Here is a 16,098-nt window from a genome sequence, read left to right as displayed (position 1 = left end):
ATAAATAAAATAATTAATAAAAAGGAAACCACCGAATCAATGAGATATCTATAGTCACTGTAGACTATAGCCCTAGTCACAATAGTCAAGGTGCAAAATCCAAAAATGTGCCACTTACGAAGAAATGGAGATCATGATGTTAAATGAATAACAAGAAAAACAAGCACCATTTTTTTTCTCTCATGCCTATAATATATAAAAGAAATCACAAAACTAGAAGTTAAATTATTCAGGAAAAGGACCAAGAAAAGTGAAAACCTAAATAAATGACAGTTATAAGAGTGAAAATGATCAAAGTATTTTACAAAGAACTTAATATGCATTTATGAAAATAAAATAGTCATCACACAATTAGTATGTATGAACAATCTATACATAAACTAATAGGTAAAATGTATATAAACTTAAATATTATATCTAAAAATTGGAATTAATTTATTAATGGTAACTTGTGTATATGTATATACATATGTGAGATTCATATGTACATGAACCCAAGAATGTGGGTTTCATGTTAGTAAAGAGCAGAGTATTAGTTACTAGAGCGTAGATAGTTGCTAGGGTAGTCAGATGGGTACTAGAGAGAATCAAATATATATTCAAATAGGAGAAGTACGTTTCTGTTCTGTGGCTCAGCAAGGTGACTGTGGCTTTCTTAGTTCACAGTGAACAGGATAAAACAGTTCAAAGTTTTCCAGTACCAAGAAATGGTCATTATTTAAGAATGCAAAATGCTAATTAGCCATATTTGATTATCACACAATATATATGGGTACCAAATTTTATAAGTACAATATAAACATACTATTTTCGTTGTTGAAAATTGCATCATGTAGCATAAGTAAGTTTCAAAAGTGCCATATATCAGAGGGTTGCCTTGGATTCAGTCTCCTCTCGGTTCTGTTTCCCCATATATGTAACCTAATCCAAAATAAACCAAATCCTGAGAATTAAAAACAATTGAAATAAAATATTTTAAGGTATTAAAAAAATTGGGTTCTGTGCCCCAGTATAGGAGAATGCCAGGGCCAAGAAGTGGGAGAGGGTGGGGTGGCAGGCATGGGGAGGGGGGAGGCAACAGGGGTTTGTTCTTGTTGATTTTGTTTGTTTGTTTGTTTGTTTTTTGGATGGGAAATTGGGAAAAGAGAAATTTACATATAAATAAAGAAAATATCTAATAAAAAATATTGGAATCTGCTCAAGATTAAAAATTATGTAGGTAATTATTTTTCTACCAAATACCAACATTTTTGCCTGAAGAATTATCCTATGAAGGAGCTAAAATAATGGCTCTGTTTAGGGCACATAGAAATATAAACATGTTTCAGATAAATACTAAGGTAAGCACAAGACTTATTTAAAATTTTATTTCCTGAGATTTTAGTTTTACCTCATTGAAGTCCATTTAGAGTACAAAAATCTCATCATACTTGCGGAGAATGGAAAAGAGAACTTTGCAAAGGTCAGTAATTTACAGTTCACTCCATCCTTTAGGAATATGACAAGGGAAGTATAGCCAACATTACAAGTCATCACATGTCATCCCTTATGAGTACTTTAGTTGGCACTTTAATGTGACATTAGCCCTTCCCTGTGGTTTAAGATCCATATGATGAGCATAGGAGACCAGAAAGCCTCAGGAGGTCAGAAAGCTGCCTTCATCCCAGTTAGATTGCCTCTTTCATCCCAGCCTCTCACAGAAATATGAAGTAATGAATACAAAATAGACTCACAGGAAGGCATGACAGTTGCCTTTTCAACCCTGAAGCTCTTTGTTTAAAAATCCTAGTGATTAGAGATGATAAAACTGTATCTCAAACATCAAAACTAATTTTATGGTTTGAATTGATAAAATGTCAATGAATTTCTTGCTAATTTACACTCTTACAACCAACAAAATATCTTCTTAAAATATTGCAATCTCACTCTAGGATTCAGATTTAATTTACATTAGCTTGTCTAAATGCTAGAATATATAACATGTTAATTCATTTTGTTGTCTATTTTTTACTATTATGACATTTAACTTTGCTTGTATACAGCTGATTTGGTTTCAGGCTAACTGCTGTATGACGTGTTTGATTTTCTTTTAAGTGTTAACAAAAAATTACAATTTACCACCTGAATGGGTACTACCAAGGTATACCATGTGTCATCAAATTTTTAAAATATGAAGTTTTAGAAAATACTTGTCTATGTAATTGTTCTTGTAATGAACACATAGGTCCATAGGTCAGAAAGCAGAAATGGCAAAGGAAATAAGTAGAAGCATTATTTTCTTTGAGGATTTCTTTCATCTGTATTGCTTCATCTCATTAGCATTTCATGTAGGGTTATGCCTATTCTCCAAGGAGATTTGACAGCCTATCTTTAGCACAGCTTAAGAGTAATTTACTATCAATGCATACACTGTGTTAATCCATAAACCCGATACTATTTTAGCCATATACTTTTCCCAACAACAGCACATGATTACCAAGAAAAATTATTAAACCATTAAGACAAAACATCAAAATATTAATGGAGGATGTCTTTAAATTACTTGTCTGCTTTCATTGCTATCTTGTTTTAATTGTTATTTCTAAATTGAAAACACATAGCATTTAATAATAGATAATGTTTCAGGAGTTGTCTCTTCATCTATGTATTAAATACAAAAAGTACATTTGAAGAATTTTGGTGTTTACTTCAAAGCAAAGGAAATAGATAAATACATAGCGTGCCTTCCATAATTTTACTAGTTACAAAGTACTAACATCCTAGAAAATATTTATAAACATAAACTATTTTAATTTTATTTGAAACTTGTCACATAAGAAATTGAAAACTACTGTTATCAAAGGAGCTTACAATATATTATGAATCCGTGAAAGGTCCATAACTGCCATATTTTCTGAGTAACACCCCACTGACCTATTTTCTGCATTCAGAACTCTTTTTCATTTCAGGTTTTGCCATCCTTTTAGCTTCCAGTTTTTATTAAATGAATTTACTTTTGATAGTTTCATACATACACATACACCTGTGATTGTGTGTGCATGTAATATATATTATATATATGGCAGTTTGACTATATAGATTTTCTCAAACAATAATAGCAAGTAATTCAAATATGCCCATAACCTCCCTAGCCATAGACTGTTACCAGGTTTCCACAGCCAGGTATACATTTCTTCCTATGAGATAGACAGACCACAAATTAAAACAGAAGATAGTTGATTAACCAACAACCATTCTAGCACTATTGTGTACACAAAGGCACACATTGCATTATATTTGCTTTTTTAGCACTTATGCTTGGTAAATGACTCTTATTGCTTTTTCTTGCTATCTGTCTCTGCCACACCTTTCTGGCACTTTGACAGCTATCGAATAGGAAGGAAGCTTCAGTTTAATACTATACGGTTTCCTCTGTATTTTGGTTAGTGTGGGCTGTACTTTCAGCAATGGTGTTTTCTCTTCTAGATCTGTGGGACAGAAAGTAGGATTGACAAGATGTGATATTGTGTTTCTAGCTTCTATGACTTACATGAATACATTCTAGTTAGTAATGAACACTATTTATTTTATACTTAATACAGGATGAGATAATGGTTGTCATCAATAGATAGGTCCAATATGAAAGTCACCAATGTATAAAACGTTTATAAGAATTAAGGTTTTCAGATGTGAATTTACGTATAGATCAATGGACCAGAATTAAAACATGAACATAAAAGCCTGTATATACCTTTAAAAATCTCAAAATGGAGAGTATAATTAAAGAAATTATAATATTTTGCATCTCCTCCATAAAAATGTTCTTTTATATAACATGTAAATATATTTTCTAACATTTTACATTGTAACTGCAAGGTAATATTGTTGTGTAGAATATGACAACCATTAAATTATTGCACAAGTTCTTGCAAGTTGAGTGAATTAACTAAATAAAAGAAGAAAATGGAGCACTTTAATCAAGACATATATGGAGTCAAATCCTTATCTTGTTAATCCCTGAAACTGTATGACAATTATGTCATCCTTTCTTCCAAAAAGTAATAAACAAGCATTGACCAACTGGAAAATTTAACTCATACCCAATTTCAAGAGTAATTGATGAAATTAGTAGAAAGCACATAGATAATATATTACATTCTATTTTCCTTGGAGAACTATCTAAAAATTGGTGGTTATGGAGTCCTCATAAATTTTTACTATCAATTTGATCTTTTAATAGCACATACTTGGATTTTCTCCAGCACTAAGGTACATTGGGAATGTGATATACTTTGACATCTTTATTTTCCTCTTTCATTTACTTCCATCCTTTGTTTTCAGGGACTAGAGCATCTGCTGCCAATTAGGCTCATCAGCACTGTACCACAGAACTCCTGCTGGTGCCTCTGCTCTTGTTAGTGAATCAGCAGGGGCATGTGTTTGGAATGGAATTTTAACCTCTGCCCTAACAGGGTCCACATAGGATCTATTAATTCCTGGGTAGTGCTCTGCAAACTGAGTACACTCACACATAAAGCTTCTGATGTTATGGTACCCAGGCAATGAAGACTTCATTAAGAGTACAGAATAGTAGTTGGAACTTTGGTGCATTTTTCACTGTTGACAAATGAGAGATGCAAATACCACTGACAACTATTAAGGGTCACTCTCTTCATTGTTCCTCTATTTCTAATAGACAGTAATTGGAAACAATCTAGATGTCCTTCAACAGAAATATGATGGATAAAGAAAATTTGGTACAATTGGACAATGGTGTCTTACTCAGGCAAATGGGATACAGACCTAAACAGAAATTTTTCAATAAAGGAAACTCAAATTTTTGAGAAACACTTAATAAAATGTTCAACATCCTCAAAACACTCCTCTGAGATTACATCTTACACATATTAGTATACCTAGTATCAGCAAAAGAAGTCACAGCTCATTGAAGAAAGGGTCTGGAGTAAGATGTACATTTACATTTTGCTGGGGAAAGTGAAAACTCAGTAAGCCACTATAGAAATAGATGTTCCACTTCCTCTGAAAGATTGGAATCAATCTGTTTCAAAATCTGTTCATAACGTTCTTGAGTATATACCCAAATTATATACAAAGATACATGGTCAATCATGTTCATTGCTGCTCTTTTCATATAGCCAGACATTGGAAACAGCCTAAATGTCCCTCAACAAAAGAATCAATAAAGAAAATGTGGCACATTTGCACAATAGAGTATTACTTAGCTGTTAAAGATGCAGGCATTAAAATGTATAGAATTAGAACATCGTGAGTGAGGTGTCTCAAATCCAGAAAGATAAATATGGTATGTATTTTCCTTACATATGGTGATTAGCTGTGAAGTCAAGATAACCAAGTTAGGGTCTCTAGAAACAAAGGGATTAAGTATAGAGAAAGGGACTATAGGAATAAATAGGTCTTCCTATGAAAGATAAATAGAATAGATATGGAATCATGGAGCACTGAGGACGAAGCTGACACCAGAAAATCAAGTGGAGAAGGGAAGGTGAAAGGTGGAACAAGGAAGGAAATGTTAGGTAAGGCAGATAAAATTAAGAAGTATTTAAGGGTTAGTATGGAAATTTAACACAATAGATGCTTCCTAAAATATATACATTGACAAAGGCAATCTGAATGAAATTGCCAAATAATAGGAAAGACTGAGTCTCAACTGGTCATCTCTTGTCACCAAATGAAGCTGCCAGTATGAGGACTGGATTGCATCTGAGTTATTGGCCAAAGGGTTCTGTTCCCTCGCAATGTTAATAGTTTGTTCTCCAAATATTTACACCAGGAAGCATATGTTGAAGACAACACCAACACAGTTTATTGAATATGGAGATCTTAAGCTGGTACCCACATAAAGCCTTTGCCCCTTTGTGCTACCATTTTGGGTATAGGCAAGTACTCTGAAAGCTACTAAGAGAGAAATGTAAACACCAAGGTAATCACAAACCTTTCTATAAACAATTATGTACTGACTACAAGATATTCTAGGGCAATGATGGCACAAAATTTGTATGGGGTAACTGCCTAATACGATTTGACTTAATGCCAATTCCATGAGATTGTGTGGGTAACCAAGAACTGGAGACTAGTTAGACCAGGTTCCTAGCATAAAATCAAATACTACAGGTCTAAAACCAAACAATAACAATAACAAAAATACCTGAGCTACAAAATGACTTCTAATAGCATTCTAGTATACTCATATATAGGGTCTTGTTCAGCCATCATCAGAAAAACTTCTTCCTGCAACAGGTTGGCAAAATACAGACACAGATATGATGCAGTCAGAGACTTTGCAATATTAAGCCCTAAAATAAAATCTTCATCAAATCCCTCTCCTCAGGACTCAAGAATCCCAAAAGAAGAGGATGCCTAAAGAGTATAAGATCCAGAGAAGAGTGAGGACACCTTGGAATAATGCACTGGAGGACAATGCATAAATGAGCTCACAGACACTAAACTGTATGCATAGGACACGAATGAGTCTACACCAAATTGGATCCTAGAGCTAAAGGAGTAATGGATACATACTCTCCTCTTTAATCCAGTAATAATCTCCAGGTGCTAATCTCTTAATAATTGAAAAAAATACTTTCTTCCAAGGGCATCTCACCAGGACCATAGTAACAAACTACTTGTAATCGTAGTCTTCTTGCCCAAGATCATATGGCCAACAGAGAAATTTAACAGCAACAAAATGTAAGAGAAATTTTGTCAGATATTCTTTTTTAACTCAACAATTTTACCTTATTTTTATTTTATTCATATATTTTTCAATTTTTCTCTTCCTTCTCTTCCTCCTACTCTTCCTCCTTCTCCTTTTCCTCCTCCTCCTCTTCCTCCTTCTCCTCTTCCTTCTCCTCCTCTTCCTCCTCCTCTTCCTCCTCCTACCCTCCTCCTCCTCCTCCTTCTCCTCTTCTTTTCAAAAGACAATAAGACAATTGTGCTAGATTCCTTTCTACAAGCATAATAGAGTATCATTACTAGTGTCAGGGATTGGTGCTTGCCAGTGGAATGGATTTCAATTTGGGCCAGTTATTGGTTGTCCATTCCCTAGGTCTCTGAATCATCTTTGTCCCTGCATTTCTTGTAGACAGGACACATTTTGGGTGGAAAGTTTTGTGAGTAGGTTAGTGTCTTTATCCCTCCACTAGGAGGTCTTTCCTGGCTGCAGGACATGGCCACATCATCTTCCGTTGCTAGGAGTCTCAGATAAAGTCACCCCCATAGACTCCCCTATCCCAGATCTCTGGCACTTCCTTGAGATGTCTTACCCCCACGCCCACCCCTACCAGCTGCTAATTCTGATTTATTCTCCTGAGCCCCTGACCCTCTCTCCTGTCTCTCCCTGTCAGGCAAAGTGTGCTCTCTCTGCCTGCCTCCCTGCTCCCTGCCTCCCCTGCCTCGTCTCCCAGCTACCCTACCCTGTCTCCCCGCCCTGTCTCCTTGCCCTGTCTCCACTCTCTGGACACTTGGCTGTGCTGGTCACCGTGTACTCTCTGCCTGCCTCCATGTCCTGGGGCCATGGAGCCAAGGCCCTGCCCTGCCTCTGGGTTTGCACTGGTCTGCTGTCTGCCAAGCCCCAGGCACTGGGGACTAGGTGGATGGGGAACGAAAGGGAGAAGGGTAGGATGACCTTATGCCAGAATTCCTGTGCTCTGGGCAGCGCAGGTATAGGTATGTGCCTGCACACTCCACCCCACCAGGAATGTCTGGGTCCCAGTCTGGGGGGTTGGGGGGGCAGAGATAACAAGACAGCTACAGGGGGTCCCTTGGCCTCCTGAAAAGCCAGGGATATAGTCCCAGCCTCTTGGACATTGCAGAAGCCTCTGGATGTCACAGAGGGGCTGGGAATGCGGGGAGAAAGGGGCTGGGGAAAGAGATGGCAGCATGGCTGTTCTGTGCTAGCTCGAGGCAGGAGAATCCGTGGTCCAGGGTCTCGTTACCTCTTGAAGTGTTCTTTCAGTGTAGTTGTGACTGTTCGTGCCCCACGTTAGGAACCAGCTATGGGCCCAGGTCTTGCTGCTGCTGCTGCTGCTGCTGCTGCTGCTGCTGGGGCTGCGCAATGCTTTAGTTAAAAGGAGGCAATGCATAGTCATGAGATTTTATTATAGAGAAGAGAAAAGAGGCCAGCCATGACCAAGTGGAGAGAGAGAGAGAAAAAGGAGAAGGAGAGGAAGGGAGAGAAGGGAGAGAGGGCAAGAGGAAGAAAGCAAGAGAGAGGAGAGAGCAAGAAAGGAGGGCAAGAGAAGAAAGCAAGAGAGCAAGAGAGACAGGAGGGGCAAGCCACCCCTTATATTGTGAGGCAGGGCTATCTGGCTGTGGTAAGATGACTCGGGGTAGGGTCCAGCTAGAATGCTGGGAGCTTGGGGCATTGTCCATGTGACAGAATACACATCTCCTTCAGGGTGGCTGTGGGGAGTTGGGACTGAAACAGGAGCCAGGATCCCAGGAGGGATGGCCAACTCCTTCCATCTCTTACAGGCAGAAATTATTGCCCACTGTGTCCCTGGAGTTACAGACCTGTTCTCCACCAGGACCAGGTTTCCTGAACAGACCACTCCTCCACATCTCCCTACACCTGATCTGGACTACAGTCGCTCCCCTCCACTTTCTCTCTGCCACCCAAATCTTTCCCTCTGTCTGCCTCCTATGACTAGTGGGATTCAAGTGTCATTGCTTGGGTCTTCCTTCTTTTTTTATTAACAATCCTGTTCATTTTCATGTCAATGATATCACAGTTTCTGGTTACTCCTCCAACCCCCCCCCCCATGCAACATCCACCCTCTCTACCCTTCCCTTTGCCTCTATGAGTGTGCTCATCCACCCACCCCACTGTTCCATCATCTTCCATAGGACCAAAGGCCTACCCTCCCATTGATGTCAGACAAGGTCATACACTACATATGAATCTGGGGCTATTGATCCCTTCCTTTGGACTCCTTTGTTGGTGGTCTAGTCCCTGGGAGAATTGGGTGGTCCATCCAGCAGATGTTCTTCCCATGAGGTTGCAACTTCCCTCTGCTCCTCCAGTCCTTCTACCAGGTCCCTGAAGAAGTTCTGGAGCTCAGTCTGATGGTTGACTGCATTGCATTAGTCAGTGGCTGGCCAAACCTCCCAACAGGCCACACCAGGTTCCTGTTAGCAAGCTCCTCTTGGCAAAGGCAGCAGTGTCTGATTTGGTGTCTACAGGCAGGATGAATCCCCAGGTTGGGTAGCCCCTGGATGGCCTTCCTTCAGTCTCTGCTCTGTTTTTTGTCTATCTTTCATTTGGACAGGAACATTCATGGGTTAAAATATTTGAGTTGGGTGGGTGGCCACATCTATCAACTGGGGGTCGTGCCTATCTGGTGATCTCTAGAGGCCCTATCTCCCATTTGCTGCACATTTTGGCTAAAGTCATCCTTGTTGGGTCCTGGAAGCCTCTCAATTCCCTTGCATCTAGGACCCTCCAGTGATTATCCCCAGTTCCTCATCCCCCATTGCTACATATTTTTATTCTATTTCCTGACCTACTGTACCTATAGCCCATCCCCCTAGTAACTGATACTGCCCCCACTTATTTCCTCCCCTTCCTCTCTCCCTTCCTGTTCCTTCCTGAGATCTTCCTGCTCTCCCCTCAATGCAGGACTGAAGCATTCACACTCCTTATCTTCCTTCCATATGGTTTGTTGGTTGAATTGTTTAGCTTCTTTGAGTGTGTGGAGTGTAGCTTGGTTATCTTTTATGTACTTTATGGCTAATATTCATTTCTAAGTGAGTACATACCATGCATGTACTTCTGGGTCTCAGTTACCTCACTAAGAATATTTCCTAGTCCCATCCATTTCCCTGCAAATTTCTTGATGTCCTTGATTTTAATAGCTGAGTAGTATTCTATTGTGTAAATGGACCTCATTTTTTTTCATTCATTCTGCAGTTGAGAGACATCTGGGTTTTTTCCAGTTTTGGGTTGTTATGAATAAAGCTCCTATGAACATAGTGGAGCATGTGTCCTTGTGGTATGGTGGAGCATCTTTTGGGCATATGCACAGGAGTGGTATAGCTGGATCTCTAGGGAGAACTGTTTCCAATTTTCTGACAAACTGCCAGATTGATTTCCAGAGAGGTTGCACAAGTTTGCACTCTCAATAGCAACGGAGGAGTGTTCCCATGTTTCACATCTTGACAGCATGTGCTATTGCTTGAGTTTTTGATCTTACCAATTACATGAGTATGAGATAAAATCTTATGGTCATTTTGATTTGCATTTCTCTGCAGACTAAGGATATTGAACATTTCATTAAGTGTTTCTCAGCCGTTTGAGATTCATCTGTTGAGAATTTTGTTTAACTGTGTACCCTATTTTTAAATTGGGTTCTGTTGTTGGTGTATAACTTATTGAGATCCTTATATATTTTAGATATTAGCCCTCTGTCAGATGTAAGGTCTGTGAAGATCTTTTTCCCAATCTATAGGATGCAATGGAGTCCTGTTGACAGTATACAGAGACTTTTTAATTTTAAGTCGTCCCTTTATTAATTATTTTTCTTAGTATCTAAGCCATTGGTGTTCTCTTCAGGAAGTTGTCACCTCTACCAATGAGTTCAAGGCTATTTTTCACCTTCTATTCCATTAGATTTAGCTTATTTGATTTTATGTTGTTGTCTTTGACTCACTTGGAATTTTGTGCTGAGTGATAAATATGGATTTAATTTCATTGGAGATGCTTTGTTTTTTTTCCACTGGATGGCTTTTGGCTTCTTTTTAAAGAATCAAGTGTTCATGGGGTGTGGGTTTATTTCTGAGTATTTTATTAAATTCCATTGTCTGTTTCTATACTAATACCATGCAGGTTTTCTTAGTGATGCTCTGTAGTACCATTATAATTCAGGGATGTTGATACCTCCAGAAGTTCTTTCATTGTACAGAATTGCTTCAGCTATCTGGGGATTTTGGGCTTTCCATATGAAATTAAGAACTACTCTGTCAAGTTCTGTAAAGTATTGTGTTGGAATTTTGATGGGAATTGCATTGAATCTAGAGATTGTTTTTGGTAAGATGTCCATTTTTACTATGGTTATCCCCCCAGATCTTTCCATCTTCTAATATCTTCTTCAGTTTCTTTCTTCAGAGAAGTAAGGTACTTTTCATGAAGGTTTTTCACTTGCTTGGTTAGAGTTACACCATGATACTGTAACATATGAAAGGTGTTGTTTTCCTGGTTACTTTGTCAATCCATTTATTGTTTGTATAAAGGAGGGCTACTTATTTTTTCAACTTAATTTGGTGTCTAGCTAGTATGAGAAAAGTGTTTATCAGCTATAGGATTTCATAAGTAGAGTTTTGGGTGTTGCTTATGCATGCTATCATATCATCTGGTAGTAGTGATACCTTGAATTATTCCTTTCCAATTTTTATGAATGTGATCTCCTTTAGTTGTCTTTCTGCTCTAGTTAGAATTTCAAGTGTTATATTGAAGAGATATGTAGAGTGTATAGCCTTGCCTTGTCCCTGATTTTAGTGGAACTGCTTAAAGTTTCTCCCAAAGCCACTTTCAACTCTAGAAGCTGAATGACTATCTCATTCACTCAATTTGCTTACCTTTGAGATTGATGGTGAGGGCCAACTCTAAGGAACTCCTTACTGTGTAAATCAGCAGCTTTTCAGACCTTTGCTTGATCTACCAATCAACCTTTGACTCTGTTTTGAGGATGGAATGTGTGTGTTCACCTGGGTGAAAATATAACTAGTGTCCTATGTCTGGTACTATCCATACAGCACAGAGTGATAAATGAGTTATTTCTGGCAGTAGCATTGTATTGATTTGTAAGTTTTTTCTTTTATTTCTATGAAAACTTCATGAAACTATTACCATGCTAAGATGTAGAATTACAGAATTAAGGACACCTTATATCCATGTGTCTGGATCATTGTAACTCATGTAAGACTCCAACATAAAAGAGCTCTTACCTGTTTTGACAATTAAGGTATTAGAATGTCACAAATGCTCAGATGTACTTCTCTAGACAGTGACAGAAATGATTAATTATTATGTATATTTGAGAAGTAATCATTTTTCAATGCTTTGTTTTCATGTTATCTCTCTGATATATAAATTTTGTGGAATAATACTCATGTTTTCATTTTGCCAAAAACATATCCAATCTTTCAATGTTTACTAATTTATATGTTACTTTGTAAGTATTATGTATATTCTCAAGTGGGTTTTTAAACATTCATATAACTTATTTCAATTTAACTTTACATCATTTAACCATTATACATCCATATTTATTTGAATTTTAGGAAAAGATAATATACTGATTAAACATTATCTAATGATATTTGTACACATTATAATTATCAAAATTTACAGTGTCATAGCTTTTTTAATTACCATTGTTGCAGGGGTCTTTGATAGTTATAGTCACCCAGCTTTATAGGGGTTTTGAAAAGCTATATTCTCACAATGCTCTTTCAAAAAGACTCAAGGCCTATAAAATTTCATTTATATTCAGGTGTTATTCAGATAAAATATTTTCATGTACTTAAACTCATTCAATAAATATCTTAATGAAAATATTTTATAAAATTTTGAAGATAAACTAAATATAAAAATTGATGCTATTTATGGAATTTTGAAATGTTCTGTTCATGGCATATTTGAGTGAGACCCTGATTCCAAGCAATACTTCTTCCTTTGCTGTGCTGTGAACTATATAGGAAAAGAAATGTTACCACATCCAAATCTCAGAATAAACCACGAAGTGAATAAATTCTTGGATGTGTTAGCTGGTTAGGCTACTAGATTAATTGAATACATATTTAACTTCAAGAGAAGAAAGACAGAAGTTCATGCTGAAAAAAACATCTTACAATTAATTAAATATTGCCCTCAGAAAATGATTACTGTCACAAAACATCTTGATAAACCCGCATTAGCTATATTAAATATTTGCTACTTACTAAGTAGATAATATGGTGACTAAAAATATATTTACAGAGACTCATTGCTATCTTTTTTCATAAAAGTTAAATGTCTCATACTTTTGGAGTGATGAATTCCTAATAATTTAAGGCAGCTTAAAAGCCCTGAATTTAAATCTTAATACACATCTGAGGAAAAAATAACACTTATTTTTGAAAAATTTCCCTCTGCTTGTGTACATATATTGCACAAATCTCTGCAGATTTTGGAGCACAGTAATGTCATTCTTAAATCTACCTCTCTGAATAAATTATCTGTCTCTTAACCAATTCACTGTAGACCAATGCCAAACAATTTAGCAGTAAGTTGATTGACGTGTACCATATGTTCTTTCTGAAATTTGAGAGAACTCATCTAACACATATGGTGAATTTCCATTACTCGGGGCCCAAACTCCATGCCTGTATTATTACATCTGGTCTGTATTACTTTATTTCCCCCACAGTTATGCTTTCACAGTTGAGACACTGAGCTGTGCTTTCAGTTTACTTTTCATTCTTTTTCTCTAGAAACATCGGCTTAAAATATTTGAAATCTTTTGAAATCCTGCTGTCAAAGATATTTGTAAATTAAATTATGTTACACTTCTTGTAGACCAGGCATATGACATTTTTTTTACCTTGAATCTTAGAATATGGAAAAAGTCTTTGCAAGTGAAATTAAACTCCTGTACTATGTTACATATATTATTCATCTGTGTTATGTTTTTGTTAGTTTAATTTTTGGTTTTCAGGATTTGAAAAGATAAATTTAATATTCTAAGACCTTGACTGGGTGACTGACGACAATGATCTTTCTCATTTTCATATAGTCATTCTTAAGACGACTTAGCTAACTACTTCTGTGAGGAAAGGCTCACAGGTACAGAGCCACTTCATGGAATATCCAGTATGTATACAGCATAATTGAGTATAAAATTTCAATTTAATGACCTTAACAATGAGCCATAGCAGGATAAGAATGTGTGTGATTATAACTTTTGGTACATGTATTTATTTGTGTATGGGATGTGTGGGTAAATCAGAGAAGAGTTGGAAGGAGTTAGTTAATTGCCTCCACCCATGGGCTCTGATCATCATGCGTGGTGCCAAATACCTTTACCCACTGACCTATCTCACTAGCAAATAATACCCCAATTATCCTCCATAACTACCATCAATTTCATAAAACTTCACAATATGGCATCCACTGTGAAAGAGCATAAACAAAGTAATTAAGAAAAAAAAGCACAGAAATATGTGAAATTATAACCTAAAATACTCTCTATTTAAAAATAAACAGTATTAGTTATATTTTAATAATACCAACAATAATAAAGCACATGGCTTATTATATCTCAATAAACATAAGAACATTTAAGTTGAAGTATATGGGTTTCTTTTTATATTTCTGTTGAGCAAGAATGATGAACTTTTAATGACTTAAGGCAGCTTAACAAGCCCAACATTTAAGTTCCAGGGTGCAAATGTTGGACAACAAAATAGAGTAAAAAATGAACAGAGAAAAAAATGGTTTATATAAATATTACCTAATTCTTCACACTCTTTTCCCTCCAAAACTAATCTCAAACTTAAGAACTCTGGTTATACTATGCAATAAGCCTGGCTTCCTTGATTGCTCACTGCATGTCCTACTATAAAAGGTTCAAAAATGATTTTGAATTGTTTCCCAGGCCAAGGATGTAGAAAGCCAATCCTTTTCTTATAAACAAAATCAGATGTAGCTTTTATTTATTTACACTGAAACACTATCAAGCCACAGATGCCAGCTAACACCCTCTTTCTCAGTTGGAGTTGTGGTAAGTGGCAGGATTTGTAAATGCACCTCCTTGATTTAAATATTTTCTATAGATTCCAATTTCCATTCTTATGGGGCATTTAATATACATCTATTTTGAATTTAAGAAAAACAAAATGTATAATTTCTATAAGAAAAGAAAACCTGAATCTGAACCCTACTATTCCTTTAGTAAATCCATGATATTTGTGGTCCACCATGTAAGGGTACAGGAAGAACCCCCTCCTGCAGTGCAAGGGTAATAGAAGAAAACCTCTCTGTAATTCTCTCTCATTTGTTCATCAAATTTTATGTAGTATTCATATCTTGGAATATTGTAAACTATTAAATGCAGAGAAGGTGCTGATCTTGTAAGGTTTTACCAATTTCTTAGGGATGCAGCAATACTATCTCACAAGCCTGCAACTGGAAACAACAGTGATGCTGGGGTGTGACTCAGAAGGATGAGGTCCTAGGCTTGCTCCAAAATATTGGGTGAAAGTTGAAGAGATTTGTTCTCTCATAGCTAGTTCAAGTAGGTAAGTTCCCTCCCTCAAAGGCTGGGTCTTCTAGAGTAGCAGTTCTTTCTGAATCACAACCACTTTGGGGGTTAAAAAGCACTTCCACAGAGGCAGCATATCAGATAGCCTGCATATCAGATATTTACATTGTGATTCATAGCAGTAGCAAAATTAAAGTTATAAAGTAGCAACAAAAATAATTTTAGGGTTGAGGGTCATCACAACATAAGGGACTGTATTAAATGGTTACAACCTTTTAAGAATGTTGAGAAACACTGCCCTAGAGGATTAGAGGTAGAATCTGTTCCTGGTCTCAACTTAGTCTTTTTTTTTCTTTTTTTATTAGTTATTTTCTTTATTTACATGTCATATGGTTTCTCCTTTCCCAGTTACCCCTCCAAAAAACAAACAAACAAACAAACAAAAACAATAAGAACTAACCCCTTTTGCCTCCCCCCTCCTCATGCTTGCCACCCTACCCTCTCCCACTTATTGGCCCTGGCATTTCCCTACACTGGGGCACAGAATCTTCAATAACACTAATTTCTTCTTTCATACCTTTGATTGTTTATTTGAGTTGGTTTGTTGGTTTGTTGGCTCATTGATTTTGTTTGTTTCTTTGTTTATCTTTTGGGGGGCTGCTGTTGTTGTCTTAGACAGATTTTCACTCTGTAGTTTAGGCTAACCCAAAATTCACTGTTGTCCAGGCTGGCCAGAGACTTTTAACAGTCCTCCTGTCTTGGCCTTTCCCTCTGAGTCCACATGTGCTTCAAATCTTTTTTCTCTCTGTCTCTGTCTCTCTGTCTCTCTGTTTCTCTCTCTCCC

At 36.9% G+C, this 16,098-nt stretch overlaps 1 long non-coding RNA gene across 1 annotated transcript in view; it reads left to right on the top strand.

Moving 5' to 3' along the window:
* The first annotated feature begins 9,125 nt into the window (after positions 1 to 9,125).
* Positions 9,126 to 16,098, top strand: part of LOC116086452 — a 20,265-nt gene continuing 13,292 nt past the window's right edge. The window contains exons 1-2 of the long non-coding RNA XR_004116936.1: positions 9,126 to 9,215; positions 15,147 to 15,291. This is a non-coding gene — a long non-coding RNA (uncharacterized LOC116086452). The remainder of the gene's footprint in view (positions 9,216 to 15,146; positions 15,292 to 16,098) is intronic.

This window comes from Mastomys coucha, unplaced genomic scaffold (assembly GCF_008632895.1).
Source record: "Mastomys coucha isolate ucsf_1 unplaced genomic scaffold, UCSF_Mcou_1 pScaffold12, whole genome shotgun sequence".
NCBI classification, from domain to species: Eukaryota; Metazoa; Chordata; class Mammalia; order Rodentia; family Muridae; genus Mastomys; species Mastomys coucha.
Note: the sequence above shows the minus strand (reverse complement) of the source record. Positions and strands in the feature narration are given on the sequence as shown.